General features: G+C 39.9%; 1 protein-coding gene across 3 annotated transcripts in view; it reads left to right on the forward strand.

Annotated features, from left to right (window-relative positions):
* Positions 1–26052, forward strand: part of LOC105936193 (glucosidase 2 subunit beta) — a 222567-nt gene that overhangs the window by 119118 nt on the left and 77397 nt on the right. The window lies entirely within an intron of this gene.

Raw genomic sequence — 26052 nt, forward strand, 5'->3', positions numbered from 1 at the left:
ACATACCGTATTGTTCGAACTATAAGGCGCACTCAGAACCACTTCAATTTTCTAAAAAAATTGATAGTACGCCTCATAATCCAGTGTGCCTTATTTACGATTACCGTACTTATGCTGACTGATCAATTTTTATATGGTATAATGTGCTCAAAATCTGTCGAAATGGGTAAGTAAAACTCTGTTAAGGAACAAATTCGCTCTGCTCAATGGTTATTCTGAGCATTACGGTACACTGTGTTACTACCTGATCGGCCCCATAACAGGACACCTGAGCAGTCTACAAGACTGCCTGACTGTAATGTCCAAACTAGAACTGCATTCATGTAAGTAGCACGGAGTACGTGCTAGCAACAATAAACCTAGTGAGTTAATTCAATATAAACGTTACGTTTATTTTCGCCTTATGTTAGAAACAGGGCAGTGTAGTCCAACTATTCTGTCCTCCCAACAGAGACGGATAGCTGTCCCTTTCAGGAGAGAGCTGTGGACACGGAGGATCGGGGTGATATTACACGCTTGGGAAGAATATTTAGCGCACCTAAATATTCTTTTACAAACTTGTGTGTAAAAGTAAGCTTTTGGTATTAGACGTATATTTTCATCAGCTTGCAGCTGCATGTCGGGGGAAAAAAACAAAAACAAGAAAACAAGCAAAAAAAATTGACAATTTGTGTGTGTTTCAACTTCAACAACTAAAAACTAGTTACCAGAATACCATACTGGACTTCTGAGTTTAAAAAGGTAAAGTGTTACCTTTACAGTAACACCAAACTTTCGCCTTTACGCCAAAGTGTTCATTAACAGCATCTAATTTAACTTGGGTACATTTTTTAGACGTTTTGGGGGTGGCAGTTAAGGGGGAGACCTTGTCAGTGGGTAATTTTACGTCAGAGACTACAAAAATCCCATACGGGGTTCCCCAAGAGTATGTCTAGGGTTTCCTCCTTTTCAATTTCCACATGCTCCCACTATGTCAGATCCTAAAAATACAACATAATCAGTTTACATAACTATGCAGACGACACACAGCTCTACATCACCAAGTGACTATGAACCCATTCAAGCGCTGAGTAAATGATTAGCAGAAATCAATCTCTAGGAATAGACTTTAAAATACTTTTGTTAGTCTATAAATCACTGAATGCTTAGGTCCCAAATACACCACAGACTTGTTATCAGTGTATTAACCATCCAGACCACTTTGGCTTCTGGCTAAAATCTACCCAGAAACAGAACCAAACATGGAGAAGCAGTATTTAATTTTAATCTGGAACAAACTCCCAGAAGACTGTAAAAGTGCAGAAACCCTGAATTCATTTAAATCAAGGTTTCCTTTAAATGTTAATATTCAATTTAAACTGTTGTAGTTCACTGAAACTTCATTAGATTAAGTTTGTAGTTCAACCAATCTTGTCCTAGTTCTGTTATTCCCATGCAATGTGCTTCAATTTAATTCAATTCAATTCAATTTTATTTGTATTGCGCCAATTCATGAAACATGTCATCTCAAGACACTTTCCACAGTCAAATTCAATCAGATTATACAGATTGGGTCAGATTATACAGATTGGTCAAAATATTTCCTATATAAGGGAACCCAGTTGATTGCATCAAAGTCTTGACAAGCAGAATTCACTCCTCCTGAAGAAGCGTAGAGCCACAGGGAGAGTCGTCTGCATTTTCCATGGCTTTGCAGCAATCCCTCATACCGAGCATGCATGAAGCGACAGTGGAAAGAAAAATTCCTCATTAACGGGATGGAAAACCTCCAGCAGAACCGGGCTCAGTATGAACGGTCATCTGCCTCGACCGACTGGGGGTTACAGAAGACAGAACAGAGACACAACAAGAGAGACAAATAAGCACAGAAGCACACATTGATCCAGGAATCTGTTCTATATTACTTCCCTCTGTATGTTTCCTTATGTGCTGTTCATGTACAGCAGTTTGGATTGTCTTGTTGCTGACATGTGCTATACTGTACAAATAAACTTGCCTTGCCTTGCCTTGCACCACAGAGCAAAGTGAGGGCTAAAACATGAAAACAGTTGTGTTTGGATGGTCATGTCATGTTACTGTCTTTTAAAAAGAACTCCAGCGAATTTCCATCTAACATGTTGGTTACTTTTGTGCTATGCAGCAATGTTTACATACACTAAGCCTTCATTTCAAAGTGGCTTAATTATCCGAAGGGGAATGAAACTGGTTCGTTTTTCTTCCCCTTTGTTTCCTTTATTGGTTGTGTGTTAAAAATCACACGTACGTCTATGCGATCGACGTGGGGCTTGCTGTCCTCTTGAAAGCTGAGGAAAAACCATCTGGGATTTTGTTTGTGTTAAGCAAAAGTGCAACAGCTTTCCTGTGTCTCATTTACACTTGCGTCTGGCATCAAGAGGTCACTGATGCAGCAATCTAAATTTGGACCTTGATGATAGAAAATGACTTGGTCACACTGCTTTGCACGTGATTCTCACAAAGCCCAATGCATGTGATGGTGCTAATAGATAATTGCCAGCATAATCAGAGGTGACGTGTTGCTTGAATGCTGCACGTACAGCCATTCTTTTGTTTGCAACATGGCAATTTTTTTAAAGAACGTTTAAGTGAAAATACAGGTTGTTGTCCTGTGTAATTCCACCAAATGGGTTTTAATGTCTTTCAGTTCTGCTATTTAAGCATAAACTAGGTGTTTTTTTTGTTGTTGTTTTTTTGTTAGTTTTTTTGGCTTGGAAAACCACAACTGCTGTAAGACAACACCTTAAAAGACTTGAAAAGTGAGTTTTCTTGTCTCCTCTTATGAATTTTTTTTCCAAAGCTATCAATTAGCATGCAAAAGTCTCCCTCTCTTTTCACTCAAAACACATAAGTCCACTCATGGAGACGCACACCCTTAACATAGCGGTTTTCTCCAGACTCACACCCGCCTCCCTTTGCCTCCCACTCATCGTGCTGATTGGAGTTGTCAGGAGTCAGAGGGTCACAGTAAAGGATGTCAATATGCCTCACTCTGAGACACAGAGATGTGCGTACACACATTTAAACACACACACACACACAGAACAAAGCAGTAAAGAGGTGAAGCAGTCAAAGCGGCAGACTGTATTGCAGGCCTGTCTTAGGTGTGTATCAACATTGCACAGTCACCCTGTCCTGTCAATATCTTTGGCTCCTTCTTCTCCTCCGTGTACGGCAAAGTGAAGAGGATTCAATTCATATTCATTATTCATCTGCAACTGCCTTGATTTTAGGGATTGGATATACCATTTACCATCTAATGAGTCTTCCACCTGCTCAGACCCAAGGGATGAATCTGGATTTCCTTCTGGCTTATAATGGAAAGCTTAAAGTGTCCATGTAGCAGGGAGTTTTCATGTATATTCAACAGTGTTAATGTAGGGATGCCCTTTGTTATCAATTCAGCTCATAATATTAATGGTCAGTGTTTCAACTACAGTCAGTGAATGCAGGGGTTTCAAGATTGGGGTGCTTTAGATTTCAGTGCAGCTTTTTGCAGATGATGTGAATCTTTTCACCACATTGGGTGTACATGTTCAGCAGACAATTTAAAGACATCAGTTGAAGAGTTGAATCCTTTTGTCCGATACCATGGTCTTTAGCCTGAGAAATGTACTGTATGTGGTAAAGTTATGGTTGAAAAAGACCTACTGTTCCCAGTGGTGGAGGGCAGGTATCTCGGGATCTTGAAGAAACTTGGCATTAGAATGAAAAGTCGCAGCTGTGAAAATCTACAGCTCTGAACAAAACAAAATGTTAATTTTTTAGCTATTTGTTTGAGTAAAATTAATCCTTTTGTCTTATTCTATAATCGGCACAAAAGGAAGGGAATGTACAGTTAGTTGATTTTTTTTATTTTCATTGTAGCAATGCTTTTTGGCAATAATTCTTTATTAATATTAATAAATCAGTATTAGTTGTATTAGTATTAGTAATACTGCTGTTTGTAGTGTTTGGGTTGCCCCAATGAAAAACTTGCTAAAAAATCTCAAATGTAGTAGAATTTAGTGAGAAAAATACAGGCCATGCAGCTAATTGCCATCATTGCTTAGTTACAACAAAGAAATAATCAAGTACAAATTTGATTAGTTATTGTACAAAATTCATATATTACAGACCTTTCTCCCAAATGTGTAATATAAATCGTGTATCTTTTTAACAAAAATGCTGTGCTATTTTTAGACCTGAAATAATGCAAAGAAATTGTGTTCATCTTAATTTTAAATAGCGGTAGACATGCACCAAACTAATGTTTGGTTGTTTATCCTAATTTCTAATCACAATCCAACCTGACCACCAGAGCTTAACGGGAGGAGATTGAGTCCTGGCTGCTGCATATTGAACATAGTTTTTGTGGTAGTGCGACTTAATTTTATTCAGCATCTTGCAATTTTGTGAATCCTTAAGTAGTTTCAAATTTGCACGGCTAAATCTGGTGCATTTACATGATGGGCTAGAGAGCGCATGTTTATTATTGTCCGTAGCCATCTATAAATAAGTAAAGATAAGAAGTGTCCAAAGAAATTTAGGTCCTGTACTGATCCGTGGTGGAAAGAAAGCTATGCTAAGACAAAAACCTACTGTTGTACATATTCATGCACATTTCAGCCTTAACCTAACACTTTGGGAACCGAGCAAAAAAAAGAAGCAGCACAAGAAGATGAAGTCGATGTCACTGGAAAGCATGATGGGCTCAGTTATGTGGGCAGGTCAAATAACCCAGATTAGAGATGCTGCTTCTCATCCACCAAAAGATGGTAAACTGGGCATTTTGGCGTCTGTTTAATTCAAAGTAATTTGGATATGTTCTAAATGGAGGAGGCCCCACAGTGAAGCTGGTTCACACTGATCATATCTCACGATTGGAGTCAAGAGAAGCAGTCAGGAGAACCATAATAACTCTAAAGGTTAGCTACAAAGATCCATAGCTCATGTGGAAGAATCAGTCAAGAAGCCCAAAATGTAACTTTTGCACCTATACAACTCTTTGTCTGGCAAAAAAAACCAACTTTTAATATCGTTCCCAATATGAGATATGGTGGTGGCACCATCATGCTGTGGCGAAACTTTTTTTAGTCAGGACACAGAAGCTGGTCATAGTTGAAAAGGTGGATTTATCTAAATACAGTGGAATTCTGAAAGAAAACCTCTTAGAGACGTCCAAAGACTTCAGAGTAGAATGCAGGTTTGCTTCCCAACAGGACAGCCACCCCAAACATACAACTTTGGCTAATTGGAAGGGTTCAGGGACATTGACTGGATACATAATGCAAATCACACTTCTCAGAGTTTTTGTGAAAAAATAAGACAACCATTTATCATTTATTTGACACTCACCTTTTCCACAACCTTATGCTGGTCTATCACATGAAACCCCAAAGAAAATCCTTTAAAGTTTTTGGTTGCAACCTGAAAAACAAAAAGTGGGAAACTTTACTTCGATCACAGTTTTCTGTGCTTGCCAACTATTGTAAAAACCAACTCACTAATAGTATGGTCATCAGCAACTGTACAGAGCCTGGCAAAAAGAAAGAAAAAAAAAAAGAATGATGATTTTTTTGTCAAGACATGGGTCGGGCTATCTTTATCTGTATCCAAAAGCAGACAGCCACACGCAGAAGCTCACAGGCAGTTTGCTCACAAATTGTTTTGGGCACCTGTCATGCTCGATTATAATTAGCAAGCGGATGTCTAAATAATTGCCATCAGGCTCTGGCTGCTGTATCAGTGTTGCCCCGTTCCTCGCCTTTAGTTGTAGTATTATTTAAAGGGCCAGCGCGCTTCCACAAAGCCTGTGCCCTCAGCAACGTCCGAAGCAGCCGCGTTCAGTCTGCGACAGCATCTGGAGCACTGAAAATAATTAAGTGACCCAAGAGGGTTTGGCTTTGGTTTCACCATTTTTTTTTTTTTCCACACTTGTCCCCGAAAGACACACAGACGGACACCCACACAAAAGCATGCACATACAGGCAGCTTTTGATCATCAGTGTAGTGCTGCCAGGAGTTGGGGAGATGACACACTCATCTTAGTTGGAATTAGGAATGGTTGTAAAAGTAAATGAGGCAGATGTCTTGCACACACACACACACACACAAAAAAAAAACACTTTTGAGAAAAGAAGATAGTGCTGAGTTCAATCACATCTGTACTGTAACTAACTACTATCACCACCTATTAAGATAATATAATAACAGAAACAAATATTTGGGTAATTTAATACACTGCAGCATGGGCATCATGCCTTTATCTGCTGTTGCTCTGTTGGTCAAAATGTCGGCAAAGTGCCATCATCCTTTTCTTGTGTGCGTTTTGAGAGAGTGTGTCAGATCCGAGCTCGCTGCTATAAAAGGCTGCGCTCCCGGGCCCGTGAGAGCTATCCCAGAGTGTATCGCCAGCCGTTGCGTGACGACTTGACTCACACTTGTCGTTCTTCCCTCTTCCTCTTTCCCCTCGATTGGGCTGCTGTGTGGAGCGATATGTCAGGACCACGCACGCACGTGTGCACAGAGACATACAAACCATTTTCGCAAAAAGAGTCGTTGCCTGTGGGGAGACCGTGGGTCAGTCCAACCCTGCTCATCTCCACCCAACCCCCTCCCTCTGGAACCTCAGGAATCATGGAGTTCACTGCTGCTCAGCAGCGCCCCCCAACTGGGCTGGTTGCTACTTTCCTCAGATTGAATTGTCAGGGATTCCTTTTATTGCAGTTTTTACTTTAATATTACCAGTTCCAAGCAAATGTCATATCAAAGAAGTCTGAAAGTGTGAATTTTATCCAGTTTGGCTCCAATTTCTTATTTTAAATAATAAACTATTTTTAATTTCATCCTTTTCAATAAAGTAGGACAGACAATCCAGTCATAATACAATCAAGTCACATTTAATTGATCATTTAATGCTAGTTAGTAAAAAGTTGTTTAAGACAGGGCTCTGCAACCTGTGGCGCCAGAGCCCCATTTTGCTCTGCAACATGTTGGCCAAAAATGATACAGAAGAAAAATGTGTTAGCAATAGATATGATAATATAACAAAAAGGTTAACATTTTACAACTTTTGTTTTCACACAAATTGTTCGTAGAAAACAGAATGGCGTTAATGGTACTGGGAATATTTTCATTTGAGGTTCTTTAGTCCATGAAACATTATTATTATTCATGTATTCAGTTAGATCTATTCTTTATTTTCAAAACACGTTGAGAGGGCTCAATTGATGTCATTTTACAAAAAGCAGTCTAATTTAGAAAACTGTTTATCTGTTTATCTAAAACCTGAAAATAAAAAAATAAATGAATCATAGTCCTTTAATTTCATCATAAACATATTTTTTCACATTACAGTGATTTCCAAAACTTAATAAGTTCAGATTTTTAAACGGGACTATTTTATATGAAGAAGGATAAATATGTTGTAAAAATTGTTGTTTTATCGCTGAGTGTTAGGGAATGAAACAGTTGCATCAACTCCTCACTGGTCACTACAAATAACACAGAACTATCGTTACAGTGATTGTCACAGATTTTTCGAGAGAAGCTTCCAGTGAAGTGTCAAGCGCTGACAGAGAACTCTTCAGTCAAAAATCTGGACTAAACTGAATGTCTTTCAAATTTTCTTAGAAATATTAACAATTAGGGCTGAAAGGATTCTGTAAAGCATTTGATTGTGAAACAATTTTTTTTAGACACATTCGTACCTAGATGTTTGTTCATTTTATGTTACTGACAATGATCAGTGGTCATTTTAGGATGTAATGAGGATAAAATCAGAGGAAAACAGCAAGAAGGCCACAGGTTTAGGGTACATTAACCAGCGAAACATTCTTTACCATAAACACATTATGGTAAAGAATGCCCAATTCACATTACACACAATGAAGGAAAAAAACTGACAAACAAACAGGCAATGAACATGGGTTACATTTTTTTTTTTCATGTACCTGAACCACAGTGTGTTTTTTTTATTGTCCCTAGTAGTTAAAGATTTTTGATAAATTAGGGAGAATTACCATAAAATGCTACAGTCCTATATAGTTTTAAATACATGTATTTCAGTTGATGATTATTGTCTGAAATCTACGTGTTTCCCTATTTTCCTGTTTATTTAGGCTCGTATCTGCCTTTGGAACATTTGACTCTAATAACAGATTGTGATGCCATGTTATGAATATGCCTAAACTGCCTGCTGGTAGAGATTATATATTGGTGTCTTATAACAGGTAACTGTGAGTAAAATATAAAAAATGACTTCGTTATCATATAGATGGCAAAAACTGTTGCATTATCAATATGAGACACCCGAAGACAAATGACATAATTTTATAGAAGAAAACACCACGTATCAGACTAAGATTTATACAACATTGTCTTTATTTCACCTGTCTATTCATTTAAGGTTTTGCTCTGTATGCTTTATATCATTTGTTTTTGTTTGTTTGTGATTTATTTTTAAATTTGAGACATTGCCATTTGTAGGTTAGAAGTGGTATATTTAAGTTGCTTTTTGTTCACAGTATTATAAGTTTCGTTTCTCTGCCCTTTATAGAGTAATATTAGGAGTATTGCAAGCTTGTATAAATTTGTTAATTAGTCAGGCTTTCAGCTGCTGTAGCCAGCCCGCAGTTGACTGCCTAGCAAACATCCCAGTTGTAGCATATCAGCAGCAGTTTAAGTTAACTGTGTTTCTCTAATAGTGAGTGACGTCTGGTGCCCGCTGTTCTCCCCACCATCACTGGCTGTGCTTTATGCACCTAGCAAAATGTCCAAACAGCTAAATTTGTCTTTCATTTAAGCAATGGGGGGATAAATGTAATCACCCTCTCAGTTTACAGCAACAGCTTGAGGGAAGGACAGCACTGCATTATTCTGTCCTCAAGCACTTTTTCTGGTATCTTATTCGTATTATTTTAAATGTAACCCAAAATTACCAAGGTTTTTTTGCTACCAGTAATAAGTCTATTCCTACCTTTTTTTTCTATTTTTGCATTTTTATAACCTCTGTAAAGCTCTTTCTATAAGCTCAGCAAAATACAATTCGGTCCATAAGGAAAGTGTGATTGATTCACTGATTGATTTTGGGGTTTGTTCAATAGCCTCTTCTGTTCCCACTCTAACCTGACAGACACAACCCATCCCCCCCTTACTCACTGCTCAAACAGCTTACCTAACTCCCACTCGCAGGCTTCTTTTGCTGTTATCTCTGTGCACAGTTGTGTCAGCATGTCTGAGTGTGAATGCAGTTGTGCTTGTTTGTCTTTGTCTCTCTTGCCCTCTGTTTTGCTGATGCTGTCTGACACGTCCTGTAAAGGGCCCGTTTGGAGAGACATTAGCATAGCACTGGTCAGAATAAAACAAGAGAGGACTGGTTGGTGACTCTCTGTGGCTCGCTAAAAGCCACGTCTGCTGACTTCCCTGTGATGAGCTCTTCGAGTTACAGGACGTTTAAAGCCTCTTTGGTCATGCAGCTCAAGGTCTGCAACAGCGTTGCAGGAATCTGAGTCTACAGTGTTATGTTGTCAGAGCGGTTGCAGCCCACTGAGCCACGAGGCCCGGGCCCATCCTGTCTGTGTGGTCCGTTCGCCTTGCTGCCTGCTCAGCAAGCTCTGTCCATGGTGCTGACTTAGATGCTGCAAACTGGTCGTGTCCACAGTCCTGCCATCACCGCTCCCCGTTTCAGCCGCCGCCCGCAGAGCTACAGCTGACTGGGTTGTCTTTTGTTTCTTTGCCCGTTGTGCTACCTCATCTGTTTGTAGCAGAGCTCGTGTCATTCCCCAGTGCTGGCGCTGCTGGTTCTGGACATGATGCACTAGGAGCTGCCATATAACCACTTACAGCAGGCAGAGTCAGTCACTGCTGCAGATTAGAAGCTGCTAGATGCGATGCTGGAGTCGGCATCTAAATTCTTGAGACAATCCTGTTCTTCTGCTCAGTGCTTTGGCTCTCTGTTTGCTGCAGTGGGGTGAGTGTCACTGGGGGCTCTAGCAGAGCGCAGCAGTTTCAGTTGACCGGGTCTGTGCTCTTTCTCCTGTGTGTGCTCATCAGGCCTGGAGCACCTGAGTTGTTTTACTTCTTCAGGTGCTCCAACTTCCTGAATGCAACAGTTTACTCTTCTTTTGAGAGTTGAACCTGGTGAAACTTTAAACCAGGGGTGGGCAAGTTTTTGCTTCCAGAGGGCCATATTAAACTTAGTTTAACCAACCGAAAGAGCTGTTCATTGAACTATGGAGGAAATAAAAATCTTTCAGGGGGCTATGTTGCAGGACATGTTCAGTGGTTTTCCTTCTTTTGCTTCAAGTCAAGTTTGATTTATATGCAATATGCATGCCTGGACAAAAAAAAAAAAGACATCCTTTAACGTAATAATGTGTCTTAGAAAATCAAATATACTGTCGGGTTTTAAACATGCAGCTATTGTTGGGGTTTGACAGCATTACCACAAATTCCCATTTCACCAATATCCAATGCTCTGTAGCCCTGTTGCAGTGCATGGCATTCTTGCTCAGCCGGCTGGATCAACTTGATGGAATACATATATACAATGCATTTGACTGCATTGCATTTGAATATGGATTCGATTGGAATGGATGTACTTGAATTTTAATATTTCCATGTGACAGCTTTGACTTGTTTTGCTTTCATGGGATTCTGTATTACCGGAAATTAATTGAGTATGCTTGTATTGTATGAAGCCTTAATGTGACATTTGAATTGACACTATATAAATAAACTAAACTCAATCGATATAAATTTGGGAGTTCACGCTGGGTACTTGAGGATTCCTAGCTTATTTAGCTCTGTGATAGTGTGGTATGAGAGCTGCACGGCACAGCAGAGGAGGGATTTAGCTCGGATTTTGAGGAACGCACAGGGGATTGCGGGACGCCGTCTACAAGATTTGGTCAGGGTTTATGCTGCAAGAATCCAGAGAAGGGCCAGACCTATAGCCATGGATCCCACCCACCCACCCGGGCGAAACACTCTTTGTTCCACTTCCATCAGATAAACAATTCGGGGAACATTAAATCAAAAACACCTAGACTTAAAAACAGCTTTTCTTCCAAAGCTGTGAGGGCTATCGCCCCCCTGCTGAGAATGAAACCACCAACACAGTTCATAGTATATTACTGGTTCCACATGTTCTTGACTCAATGAGTCTCTCACATGCTAATGTCTATTGGTACACTTCAGTTTCTCAGGGAATGTCTGTTTGGATATCCATGCAAATCGCACAGTTCTGTAACTTGAGGATATAAAGTATGTGCACGAGCGTATCAAACATTGCAGCATTCACTCGATACACTCATGCAACAGCACAGTAATCCAAATCATCTGTAAAGGGACTGCTATCTGTCTCTCTGGGTCGAACATGAATCTAATAGATGCTAAGAACTATTTGCATGCTGTAAGCTTCTCAGAAAGTGTTGCTGGTCATTGCAATCAGCTGAGTTCATGAAGACATTTTTTTTGGATTCTATAAGAAAAGCAAAGATGGAACACTTTGCTGCTGTTTAAACCAACATTTTTTTCTCTCAAGATAAGGGGGGTCAACCTGCATTTGCAAAACAGCTATTTTGTTCATAAAAAGGTTTCTGTGGAGAAAAACACGGTTGTGTCTCATTTGATACGTCTCAGTTTTATGCCGGTCAATACACCTTCCTGGTTGAAACCTTGCATTTTACGCTGCTGGGTTGCAACCAGATTGTAAGTACAACTATAATAACATAAAATAAATTTTAAAAAGAAGAAACAGGAACAAAAGGCAAAAAATAAATGAAGCAAATGAATTAAACTACATTGATACTCATTTGTCAGCTGATCAAAAGAGTCAAGAAGGGACTTACTGAGTAGTGAGTTAGCGCCACCGCTCTTATTGAGAAGTTTGTCTAGACGTTTCTTCGTGTGGTGGAGATTTTCTTGAAGAAGGGCATCAACGATCTGTCGTTGACCATCTTCTTTTTTTCTTTTTTGTAAACCTCCCTTGCCATCTATCCCCAATGTAGATCAGGGGAAACATGCAGGCTGGTTAAAAGGAAGAAAATTATTTTTCTCAATGTAAACATCAGATAGGTATTGTGAACTGCATTGCTCTCCCATTGAACGGTGGTGATCATCTGTCAAGATCAACCTGCGTCTTTATGGGCAGCCTACTATATTTCCTTCCTTTGTACAGATTTATTTTTATTGATTTACAGGGGGGTCTACAACTGGATTCTCTGTGCCCCGACCACCCCAGAATCATTTAGTAGTGTAGAGTTTACATTCAAACCTACTGTCTCGCTACGTCCAACCCTCCAATCGATGATGTGTTGTGAAAGGCCTTGCTTTTGTCTCTAGACAATTCTCCCACATTCAAGGACAGAAAGCCTTTTTGTATTTGTCATCATGGGGCAATTACGTCGTGAATCCCTGACAGAAAATTAAATTTGATGTTGGCGTTTTAAGGCTAATGGTCTTAAAATGTCAATCAGCTGATGAACAACTTGTTTGAGTTAAAAGGCGGTTTCAAATCATTTGCAAGGTCTTTTTTTTTTGCCCTTGCCCCTCTTCTACTTTCTGCATTTTGAATTTCTACTTGCAGTCGGGTTATAATCTGGCAGCACATAATGCTGAGACTAGTACTGTGCTGAGACATAATGCTTTCCCCCATTTCACATTTGATTATTTCGTTTAGGGATGTAAAACTTTTTTTTTTACACCATAAGAAGTATAGGAAAGACTGGATAGGGTATTTCTGCTTCTAAAATTACAGTCACAGAGGTTTTTTTTCTTGTGGGATTCCTCCCAAAAAACCTTGAAGTATCGACTAATAGTTGTGCAGAATCTCCAGCTTAGGTTATCACAGATCCAGCTGTTTTAAACTTCTAAAGGATTTCTGTAGCTATGGACAAGTTTAGGCAAGTAGCCACAGTCTTGTTGCCAATTTCCTGACTCACAACCAACAGCTGTTTACTCCAATTGCATCTTTTCTTGTATTTACCATTGTGAGGTGTTGTTTTTCCTTGTTTTATTGTTTTAAATATTGTGATTGAAGTTCAGTGGATGAAATCATGGCATGTTGTGGGATTTAAATGGGATCTGTTCGCTTTTTGTTAAAGATAAAATGCAAATTGGTTCTTATACCAATAAACTGAAAAGAAATAGTATTTAGTGTTATTCTTAGTGCGTCTCAAACCACTTGTTTCTTTGTGGGTACATTTTAGCCATGTGTGAAGCAATTGTGGCCATAACATATGTGCCACAAACCCAGAATTTCCTCACGGTCAGCACTTTGGATGCTGAAGCACCAAATATGTGTCCATTTTTTAAAATGTTATTCATACTGTTTTAGTTGTTGGATCCTCCTGCAAGAATATTAAATAAATTAGCTTTGAACATATGAGTGCTGTGAAGCAGGGTTCACTTTGATCTAATTTAGAAACTGCTTCTAAAGATATGAGGGTAAAAATAGTAAACAGAAAAAAGAAGTAGGGATAATGTAAGACTGGAACTTCGTGTGGGGCCAATTATAGGGAGGTTAAGCTGGTTTCATCTCGTTAAACATGTCTATAAGGCTTATTAGCTGTAAAAAAAAAAAAAGTTTCTCTTTTAACAAAAACATTATGTCAAAAGCAGGAAATATAAATGTATTCTTGCCTCACATGTCCCTCTTGGGGATGACCGGTGAGTTTCAGCACTCACCGACTAAGTAGATGTTAGCATAGGTATTTTTGCTCTGGCAGGTTACAAATCTTAATGAAAGGCTCCGTTCAGCACTTTCCAAATTAGATGCGAAATGTTAAACATGAGAGGTTTGCCATTAACGTAGCGCTTGGCGACACCTCTGACCCTGACTCAGGGCAACCCATCCTTGAGATAAAAATTGTGCTTACCCGGAGTGCTGGATCGACAGAAGGAGCAAAGAGAGAGTCAACGCAGGAGCGGTGGGGGAAATGTGTGCTGATATTTATTTTGCTGAGCAGTTGCAGGGGAATGTACAGCAACTTGTGCATTTTCCTTGTCCTCCACAGAGCTGCGGATTGAACAGTTTCACATTGTGTTACATCATAACCGCAGACATCACTGTATTTTATTGGGATTTTCATGTGACTGACTGTTTTTCAAAATATGCTGTATGTTACAAACAAAACTAAAAAGGCTTACATGCATATGTATTTCATCTACCTGTGTCAATGTTTTGTGCAACCTCCTTTGACTTAAAATGCTGCGAGACTTTTGGTGCGTGCCTCTACCTGCTCTGCACATCCAGACTACAGTTGTTATTAATTCTTCTTTGCTAAATAGCTCAAGCTCAGTCCGACTGGATGTTGAGCAGCTTTCTATTCTTGACACAGATTCCCAATTTGATTTATGTCTGGACTTTGACTGGGCCATTTTAGCACAGGAATATGCTTTCCTTCAACCTATTGTGTTGCAGCTCTGGCTGTATGTTTAGGGGTTCAAGTCTTTAGCCTCATATGTTTTCTTCCAGGCTTGTCTGGTTTTAGTTCCATCCGTCTCCCCAATGAACTCCGACCGGCTTCCATATAACCTGCTAAAGAAAGATGTCCCCACAGCATGATGTCGCTGCCACGCTGGAGACAGTATGTCCAGGGTGATGATGTAGAGCAAAGCTGATCACTTCACCAATTCACCTTCTTGCACATGTTGGCTGTGTTCCTGAATATCTTGGCCAGACTCGAAACAAGGCCTCCTGTCAACTATGGACTATTTCTTGCTTCTCTTTCATGAACGCTAGATAAGCGGGTGCACAACTAACAGTTGACCTTTCAACAGGTTCTCCCACCTGAGCTTTGTGTATACAGCTGCTCCAGAGGTACCATCGGCCTCTGAAATGCTTCCCTGATTAATGTCCTCCTTGCTTGCTGTTTGCTCTCTAAACCTCTTAAAACTTCGCAGAACAACCGCATTTATACTGAGATTACTCATGTAATATCACTTCACTAATTAGGTGACTTCTCAAAATACTTGCTCTGCATATAATGTCAGGAAATCAGAGTAACTGGGGCTGAATTTAAATGCGTGCCACAGTTTTAATACATGTAGCAGCAATGCATTTTGAAAACCTTCCTTCATTTTTTCTCTGGCCCTTTGTGTTGATCTATTACATGAAATCCCAATAAGATAGATTGCAATATGTGGAATGGTTCTTTTACAAGAGAGTGTGCGCCTCTTGCCCTCCGTCATATGTTTTAATGGCCACAGGAGGAATGTATTGGATTGTAACCATTTGAGGGATGCACCAAATTAGCCCATTTTTACTTTGTCAAAAGTTGGAAGTGTGATTTGAGACGCTGCCAACTTTCTGTCTCTCTGTGTTTTCTGAAATAGATTTTTTTTTTTCTGGCTCCTGAAGCTTACAGCGTTTGGCACAACACCAAAATGATCCCAGATAAAGATACTTTGAGATGTTGCCTTTGACTGCTCTCCAGTGTGCAGCCCCAGATATGTCTTTCTTTTTATTTTTTTCACGCGCAGTTGTCCATCCCACGTTTGCTTTATTTCCTCCGCCTCCTCGTATTCATATCAGACAACTGCTCGAGTGAACACTTATTTTTGACAAACGAAGGTAAGCGCAAAGACAAAAAAAAAAAAAAAACGGCAGACTGGTAAAGTCCCGAGGAATCCTCCGGCTGCGGGACCACCTCTGTGCTCTTCCCTCAGCAGACAGTGATTATCGCTCGCAAAAGCGTCAGGCGGGAGCATGTTGATTTGTACATGAGAGCGGCTTGCTTCCTGCTATTACAGCGTGTTGCAAGACGACAGCGTTACCCCGGAAGGGGACCAAGTCATGAGCAGAGGAGACAGAGAAGTAGGTCAGCTCCTAGGCGTTTGTTACATCATACATATTCATATAAACAGCACCCAGTCGCTGCAGAGCAAATCTCATTGCAGACAGTGTGTTTATTCTTTTCGCTGAACCCCCCCCCCCCCCCCCCCCCCCCCTTTTAAATATCGGCGATTACACGTCATGGCACCAATATAGGCGCTTAACCCCAGCCTATGAATGTTTGCATAAGTCTAATGTTATGCCGTATTGAACTTATTTGCAAATGTAGATATCAAACATCTTTAAGCATAATGAGGCTGAATTTACATGTTTGTTCTAGTTCAAAGGGAATATACCAACACTATATTTATCTGGTGGGTATTAAAGTTCCTCCAGATACGTTCTTCACTGTTATAGATATATTGATTATCTGGAACAAATACAATGAACAGCATAATTTTTTTTTTTACTAAAGTTATACAAATATAAGTATTTGTATAACTTGTAACGTATTTTAAATCTGACGATGAAACCGCTGATCACCACCACATGTGGAAATTACCATCCACAGGAAAAATCAAGTTATATCAGTTCGCTTGCTTGTTGGTTTTGTTGAAAATATGCCAAAGCCTTGTGCTGCAGAGATTTGTTGGAACATCAGAGATCCAATGAGTATCTGTCGCATCCCCCTGATCCAGTAACCCTCCACTGTATGAGTCGATTCCAGTTTTAGCTCAGACGTGCACCATAAATCCAGGCTATGCTGGCAAACCTGTTGCCAAGATACTTGCAGACATAGGAGACAAGATGGCAATGTGACACTGAGCTGCATTAGCAGCAAAAAGCACTGCTAATATGCTAACTGCCATGGCTAGCGACTATTTTATCCAGTACATTTGTAAACAGTTGCTTCATGCTGTCTTATTATAATAAACAATATAACAATCGTTCTCAGCACTTTCCTGTTAGAGTTGTATTCATGAAAGAGTTTCTCGAATGGTTCGAATGAGAGGAAACTTATAGGGAGGTTTGATACGTAAAAGGTTTTGATTATTTTGCCTGAATTTAAATCTTGTTACCTTTTTGAGAGTTATTTTGTAATTATTTTTATTTCTTGTCTATTCCCTTAAAACACGGGAACGATGATAAAGAGGTCATTTTAGCGATGCAAAACGTATAATTTTGGTCATTAAGTGACACGACACCTGTGAGGGATGCGAAGCGACAGGTGTTGGAGTTGAAAGAGCTGAACTTTTGTGTCTTTTCGCGCCTCGACAGTCAATCAGGACCTGGATGCGTCCGTGACGTGGGGTGAAGGGTTGCAGCGAAGACAAAGCAGTTTTCATTCAACATGGAAGATAAGCTGATAATGGCGGCCTGCGGTCGGCCTGAGTTGCATGACTCAAGTGAAAGCGTCACTAGATAGCGCCATTGTGTTGCTGTATTTCAGGCTTGTCGCCCGCTGTGCAATTACTGTCGCATGTCAGGCGAGAGACGGCAAGCAAAAGTGGCGACATTGTCCCACCAACGTAAACGCAGCTTTACAGTTTTCTGGCTTATTATCACAATCCTGCGTCCAGAAAACAGCAATAACATTCTCCTTACTCCTGATCTGTCTTCCTGATAAAAATCGTTGTGACTGGCTGTAGTTCGCCCCATTGCTATCTTTTTTTAGCAGAAAGGCATCATGCCACCATGTGTACAGCTGGGCAGTCTGTCTTCTGCTTAACAACCTTATTAGTTGAGCATTCAGCCTTTACAGTTTGTCTCTCATATTTATGTTTCTAAAAAATTACTATTGCAAACAGCACATGTTCAACTTATGTCCAAATCTTACACACTGAGAAAAAGCATATATAATGTATATTGGTGCGATAAGTACTACTAATCTAATGAAAATGTAGGTGATTCTAGAAACTGTAACTCATTGCTGAACCAGAACTGCCTTCCACACTTATAAGCTCTTTTGGTGAAGATGTGTAAAATAAATTAAAGTAACCTTTTCTTGTAGTGACATAGTTTCACACTAAAAAAAAATAGAAACAGTTATTCTTTAATTTCAGCATGTTTATTTTTTTTTTGGGGGGGGGGGTAAAAAAAAACCCCACTGTTACTGACTTTTCTGGGACAGGTCCAACAGAATAAATGTAACTGGAGCTTTTTCATTTTATACCTCAATTTGATCACAGAGGCAACACATTTCCATTTCTCTGGGATATAGATATGATGTGAAACTGAGGCTCTCTCTCTCTAAACCCCTCTTCAAAGTGGAAAGACAGAATAAGCCATTGAAGGAAGGTGTATATGTGTTGGTCTTCATGAAGTTAGTTAATCGCTTATAAATTTAAAAGCTATGCCAACAATGGCCGCATGATGATCTATGTTTGTCTTGCCACCACACAGTGAGGAGGATAGTCACACTCCAATTAAGAGACCAGAAATAATTAGTTTTATACAGCTTTAATTCGCCCTGACAGTTTAAATAAAACAGAAGGTATTTGTCTCTTAACACGTGGGCTAGTGAAATAGCTTCTGTTAACTTGTGTGCCGGTTATTTATTTATTGTGTTACTTCACACCTGCACAGTTCCAGTCTCCTCCTTCCAACCAGTTGTTTTATCTTTTTTTTTTTTTTTTAACCAAACTCTTTTCAGTACACTGTGATAGTGTTTGCTACCTACCCAATTAGCGCCAGCTCTGTGTTGTTCCACTGTTAAAGCGCTGGCTGCTTCCTCAACACCAGCTTTGAGCTGTGCGTGAGCTCGTGGAGACCAACAAACAATCAAAATGTTTACAAGTCTGGATTAAGTTTTGGTTCATGATCTGCCTTCTTTAAGACTAAAAAAGCTTTTAAAAAAAAACTAAGCAATAAGAACTTCAATATTATTAAATATTGCAATTATCTTTGGAAATACATGAGCTCGCTGTCGCTCGTCTTCCTGCTGATTCATTTTGGTATCACGGTGAATGCGATTCGTAGAGCACATCGCTGTTACTTTCCACCATAAACAACGTCTCCAATGGTGCTTTTTAAAAAAAAATGTTCTAGTCTTTTAACGTGATTAGGTACTTCTAATAAGGTTGAAGCGCTTTTTAAATCCCAGTTGTGATGCTCGTGCTGCAGAACTGAGATCAGCCTGTCTTTGTTGCGAAGTATTTAGAACTGCAGTAGTAAATTAAGTTGGCAATATTGTGCCATCCATTAGCAGGGATCTTGAGATAAATAATGGTATTCGTGTAGTTAGACTTTCTCCATGGACTGTAGTCCTTCAGAGAAATTCAGAATAGGTTCAACATGTTTTGAAAGAGAAAACCTTTGGCACATAATGGCATGGATTCAAGCTACTTGGTTTGCATCAGTTTCTTTTATGAAACTGTTGCACAACCAGCTTCAAAACCATCCCAGGTTTATCACTAGGAAAACCCTATCAGACCTTTTTTCAGGGATGAAAAGGAGCTGTCGGCATAAATCTCCTTGTAGACCCCATGTACAATGGGAAGGGCACATGTTATGTCTGCCAGTGATTTAAAGTAATGTGTTATATTCAAGTTACTTTGTCCATTTAAATGGGTGAATTTGACTCCAATACATGTGTTCTACGAGTAAAAATGTACTTAGGTTGGGTCACGAGAGTAAACTGAACCTAGCATCATTACAGTAGAATCCCACTAAAAATGGATGTAGCGTTAAGTCTTAAGAGAACTTAAATGAAATCAAATAAGTCAGATTTGAGCATATTTCTAAATAAAATATGACTGTAATTCATGAAATCGCTAAACTGCTAATAAAAAGAGATATGCATAAGCGTGGTAAACCAGAGCCTCACTTTTCTGCTTGTCTAAAGAGTAGGAAGTAATGAATGATGTGGTTGTGTAAGCTGATGATGTTTTATTTAGTAAGTTCTGTTGAACATCTTTTATTGTAGTGAGACCATTTGATGATGATCGGAAGATTTGGGGACAGAGCTGAAGGGAACAATTGGGTCCAAAGCTTCCTGTGCTTCCGCTGTCGATCGCAAAGTTTATTTTTTATTTTTATTTATTGATTTATTTATTATTTTTTTCTCCTTTTTTTTCCGATCGCAAAGTTTAAACACAAGCACAAAACAAAGAGATGGAAATAACTGTTTGTTTAATTTTTTTGGCAAAATACCATAAAAGGGATCAAAATTTCAGAATAGATTGAGCTCAAACAATTAAACTTCTATTCACTTATAAAGCAATATGATAAGAATGTTTTTTTTTTCAGGATCTAAACGACCAAATGTTACATTTTTGCAACATTGTTACATCATTTCTTTATTATGCACTTGATGGAAACAGCAAAAAAAAAATCTAAATCATACTTACTGTATGTTTCAGCTTTCTGAGCTAAGTTAACTGTATAGGTTGACAACATAATGGTTAAATCCGTCATATTTGTTTCTGCATTTCATGCCACTGCTTCATAGAAGCAAAAGTACAAAAAAAAAAAACTCAAATTGAGAGATTTAATCTTCAGAATTTCTCCCGAATTACTGGAAAATGTGACGACAAAAGTGGCAACTAAGCTCGTAAAGCCAATTTTAGAGTCGTATATTGCTGCCTTTATTTTAGCATTATCCGGAAACAGGCAATAAACAGGCCACTATTCAGTCAGTGTAACAGGTAATGCTGCCCTTCTCTCTTTTTTTTTTCAGAACATGCTAAGCATTACAGGTGAAAGAGAAAAGGTTTTGTCTTTTAAATGAAGCCCACAATCTGCAGTGCTGGCTTTTATCCGCTCATATAATGATTGTTGGTCAGTCAGCGCATTCATTCTTAATTTCAGTACGCCCTCGCTGCCGCGCCACGCTTGTCCTTCAACCACTTTAGGAAAAAGGGAAAAAAAGAGAGTTGCAGGAGAGCGTGGGAGAATGAATAGAAACTGAGTCAGTCACAAGGCTATGAATTGCACTGATGGTTCAAAACATGATGCTATTTCTGCCAGCTACAGTTATTCACTCAACCCTAATACAATCAGACACTCCAACACAACGATTATGCGGAGGGCGAGATTGACCTCAACTCCCGGAAGCCTGCGCTTCACATTCAGAAACATTCGTGTGATGTGGACAGACGAAGAGAGGAATGTAAGAAAAGAGAACTGCAGCTCTGACTTGTCTTTTAAAATGCCTGTCTTACGGCTTTAATCCGGAGCTCATTCTGTTTGTAGTGACACTTCAGTCCTAATTCATCTTGGGTGATTTAAACACTTTACATTACACAGTGAAATCATATAATGTTTAGGGGGAAAGAAAGTTTTTTAAAGAACATAAAATAAGGGAATGTAAACTGGCTTTAACCCTGCTAAGTGCCTATTAGGGTTTTACAAAGCAGTTCCAAAGCTAAACAAAAGGGGGAGCTAGAGCCAGTTCTCGACTGATTCTCTGGAGAGAAAAAAAGCAGTAGAACCCACCGTGTCCCGATTATTACATAATTCCTTCTCTGCTATATGTAAAATTACGTAATTTATGTGTTTTGTGTATCATGGCAGTGCATTGTGACTTTTTGACCATTTTCACGTACATGAAAGATCCCAAGTGGTTCTTTTTTTTTTTGTTTTTCTAATTTCCCCAGTCTGGTTTATAAATGCTGATTTAAACAGTAGTCATAGTTCATATTTTCGACTTGTCTTTGGCGTTAATAGCACTTATTTCATACATAGCATGTGGTGGTATAGGAAGCCCTGACGGCGTTTGTGAACAGAGCTGCAACCGCAAGTTATCAACACTGTTTTAAGCTCTATTTATAAACTGCATCTGGTGACATGGAAAGACCTGACAGATTTTTATAAATAAGTCTGCACTCTTACGCAAACCATTTTAAGCAAGGATTTTAAAAAGCTGCTGGTAATGTTAAAACTCCTGCCGATGTTTAGGAATGTAGCTGCACGGAGGTAGCTGTTAGCTGTTAATTTAAGAGACCTGATTGTGAAGTGTGCTGGTTTGAAATAAGCAATCAACCAATCAATCAACGTCTTTACAGAACTGGAATATATATATATATATATATATATATATATATATATATATATATATATATATATAAAAAGTTTAGAAATAGCAGCTGATGATACGGAAAGGCGTGCCGACGTGTTACAAACGGGTTTGCAAACCGGAATGAGTCAAGTTTTGGGCAGGATTTATAAACAGCTGGTGCTGAAAGACTCGACAGTGCTTCTAAACAGAGCTGCTGACAATGTTTATAAATTCTGCTGAGTTAGCAATACTGAAAGCAGTTCACTGACTTAGATTCACCACACTGTGGGCGATATTAAAACAGCAATATGATAAAAGACGATTAGGTGCTGCTGTTCTAATACAAATCAGACTTTTTTAAAACATCTTAAGGGTAAATGTTGTCATTGGTTTTGTCTTTAATTGCACGAACTGAAATGTATCTTAAGCCAGTAGATCTAAACAACTTTAAAAGGAGACTTAAATGTACATTTGATAAAATAATATACAACTTCACTGCAGTCCTGAGTATAAATATGTTACTCCAGTCACTCTTGAACCTCACAAGCACATATATCATGCCAAAAATTATCTTTTGTTTTCCATTCCTAGTTTTATTTACGGCATAAAAAGCATTGAGTAAAAAACGTTGCAAAGACAACAACAAAATGTCTGTCAGTCTGCAATCAATGATTTGAAACGACTTGAATTCATCGCTCACCATCATTATCTTAGTATCACTTATCCCTACCCATCCCTTGAAGGAACTCACAGCATTTAAATTGGCTGTTGTTACCCTTATGCCTATCTTCTGATTAAAAAGCGCTTTGGGCTTCAGCCGCGGCACTGGCTTGCTGGAAAAAGGCCTTCTGGTATTTGTTGTATCTCTTATATATTCGGATATAGTGATCGTCTGCCTTTATTTCTCCCCGCTTAGCAGTCGGAGCAAGCTCTCGAGTTGAAGAGAGATACTGAGAAAACGGAGCTTGCGAAAAGGAACACGAGGGTGCCAGGGAGGCTGTTAGGAGCTCGTGCCGAAAATATTGAATCCAGGGAAAAAAATGCTGGAGTCAGAAGAGAAAACGGGGATTGCAGCAGAGTGCAGAGTGAAAGTGTTTAAAAAAAAGTGAACTGGAAAGAAAAAAAAAAAAAACGCAGAAGCTTTTAGTACTCTGCCATTATTTTAAAGAGCAGCCTTTTAAATAACAGACAACAAACCCCCCCACTCCCACACGCGCCTGCCGGTCGACATCCTCTCTAACCGAAGGTGCGTGCTGCGTGTGCGAAGCATTGGGAATCAAGGGTGGCCTCGCTGCATCGGCTTTGTTTTATCGAGCACGGCCGCGGCGGCGCCTATCGCCGGCTCTCTGGGGCTTCTTTTCTTAGAGCTGCGCAGGAATTGTCTCGCCTATCGATCCACTCGCATGTAAACACAGTATCTTCAGTCTCTGGCTCAAGGTATGTATACACAGGAGATTGGTTGGGGAGGTGGTGATGGGGGGGGGGGGGGGGTACACTACACAGTACACAACGTGTTCGTCCTCTTCTATTTTTGTACACAACCTCTGTGATTTAACAACTCTCCTGATAAGCTTCTAGTAAAGTGCTGGAGAAAGGAGAGAAGAACATCCACTGGTCAGCTTAAATCCCTTGTCTTAAAATCTTCACATATAACACTTTTTTTTTTGTTTCAATTATAGATGAAACGTCCTCGTTAATGTTACTAGAACACACGGATTCGGATTAAAGTGGGCTTTAACATCACGTCACCTGTGATTAGGATGCGATTACCCTTGATTGAGTGTTAATCCTCCGAGCCGTTGCCAGAAGAGCTGCGCAGAGACCGCGTGGAAGAGGCGGCGCCTGCCCCTGTGGTCCCTGCTCTGGGTACTTTTTGTCTGCCTGCTTTCCCCTCGCAGCTGCTGCAACCTCCCAGTACGACAGGGCTGCAGCAGCGGGTCACATGTCACCCGCATGGGACTCTGTGCCTCCGTTTGTCGTCACTGAGCCCGGTGATGTTGAGTGAAACAAGTCAGGGGAGGGGGATGCGGGTGATTTTAAGTGGTTTAGCGGGGACGGAGAAGCACGTCTTGCTCCTTTATGGCGCTTTAAAAAATGGCCACGATCTTAAAGCCCTCCACATCTGTGTTGAGTTTCGCAAAAAAGAAGCATTTGGGGAACGGTGCAATGGAAGGAACGGGCTAATTGGTATATAGGCCAGTGCTGTCACAGCTTCCCACGTGGTTCCCTCGCCACGCGCGGATCCCTAGCCGTTGCCACAGCGCCGGGCCCCGGTGAGAGTTCCTCTGACGTCAGAGACGGACCTGTCCGCTTTCAGAAACCCCACTAAATCCACACGTCCAGCGACACCGGGCGGTTAAATTGGAGTCTTTTAAGCCGGTCCTCGCTTCTATTTTCAGCCACCTTCTCTCTTCGCCTTTCAGACCTTTTTTTTTTTTTTTTTTGTTCGCATTTAAGGGCGGGCATGGATCAGGCACCAATGCGTTCTGTGTGCTTTTACTGTAAGGGAATCAGATCCCACTTTTTAATGAAAAGGGAGCGCAATTATGCATGCATCATCAGTTACAGGGCTGTCGCCAGGTAACGTTGTCTCCTCACTTCCTGTCTTAGGAGGTTAATGTATATTCCATTATTTCAGGTTGTTTACCTCTTCAATTATCATTAGCATTGACAGGTTGTTCACACTGTTGCCGCAGAGCCTGTCAGCCGGTGTGTACATTTGTGGATTTGGTGAGAAATTGTTTTTGAGCATAAGGCGAGAGTCCAACAGGGACTGAAAGATTGTCCATTTAATTAAACCGGAAACGATGCCGTGCTGCTGTTACTTCACTTCGAGTCAAAAGCCGATCGCTTTAGCACCGCTGAAGCGTAGGGAGCAAATTACAGCTAAATATGCAAATATTTTTTTTTATTATTATTAATTAATCCATTCCGTCTGCAACTATGAGGTAAGAAGAAAAAAAAAACAGTAGGATTTAATTATGCTTATAGCACTGGTATTAAAGATATGTAAGAAGTCTTTGGATGAATTAATCTTTTATTGCATCAGCAGAATCTGACTGTGAAGCATTTAGGAAAATCCAACCTTTAATTTGAGTTCATTTATTCCGTGGGGGATCTGGAGGCTCCATCCTATGTTGAAAAGTAAGTAATTTACATAAAATCATGCGTAATAAAATTTCTGGGATCCCTGCTTTTAATACGTTGTACAGCAGAGCACTCGGTCGTCTCATATATTGCTTCATCAGGACACGGCCAAAAGGATCTTTGACCATTCCTCTTTGCACAATCTTTCTAGAAGTTCAAATTCCTGGACTGATTCTCTCTCCCTTTCAGTTCACCTCACAGGTTTTCCATGTTTTCCAGTCTGGGGCTTTGATGGACTCGGAAGAAGTCTGACTCACGGTCCGCTAAGCCGTTTCTGTGTAGATTTTGCCGTATGTTTTGGGGAATTATCTTACTGAAAGACCCAGTGATGACCCATTTTGTGGTAGATTTTTATTTTAATTAAAAGACGACGCATCCCCAGGGCCTTGAATAAAGAAAGGGGTGCACAGCGTCATAGATCCTCCATCATACTGTGGTTGGGATATTCATCCCTGGTTTTACGCCATTCCTACCTGGAACATATGCTGCTGAAAACAGCAATCTTTGAATCATCTGACCAAATCACTCAGTTTCAGTTGTTCGGGTCTTTGTCTCATACACTCCGGCACATAGCCAGAATATAATGGCTGTGATGGGGACTTGGTTACCCCAGGATCTCACGCTTCCCTGTAGTTCTCTCAGCGTGAGCTTTGGAAATCTTCCCACCCGTCTCTATATTAATCTTTTCTTATCCAGATGTTTGTCCCAGCTCCAGTTCTTTTGAACTTTTAATTTTTGTTGTGAATGTAGACATCTTGACGTTTGGGCCAGTCTGCTATTTGCTGACTTATCAGCCTTGCTTTGATGGCATGTGAAGGACCTTCTGTGTTACTTTATATTTACAAGCCCAATGAGACCGATGGTCATACATTTCTAATTAAGCGATTTAAAAATAATACCTACGACTCCTTGACCTTATTGTTACATGTGATTCCTGATATCATGCTAGTTTCATCCAGTTCAAACAAGCTTTGAAACAAATGTGTTAAAGAGTACATCAAAGTAGAGTTGTGTGTCTGAATTTAAATGTCTCCAAATCAAAGATAAATATTATATGAGTTGGAGATAACTTTATGAAGGTTACAGATTCCTCTTCAGTGGTTGCATTTATCATCTATGCTTGTTACAAAAT

The sequence above is a fragment of the Fundulus heteroclitus genome, chromosome 14, assembly GCF_011125445.2.
Source record: "Fundulus heteroclitus isolate FHET01 chromosome 14, MU-UCD_Fhet_4.1, whole genome shotgun sequence".
NCBI classification, from domain to species: Eukaryota; Metazoa; Chordata; class Actinopteri; order Cyprinodontiformes; family Fundulidae; genus Fundulus; species Fundulus heteroclitus.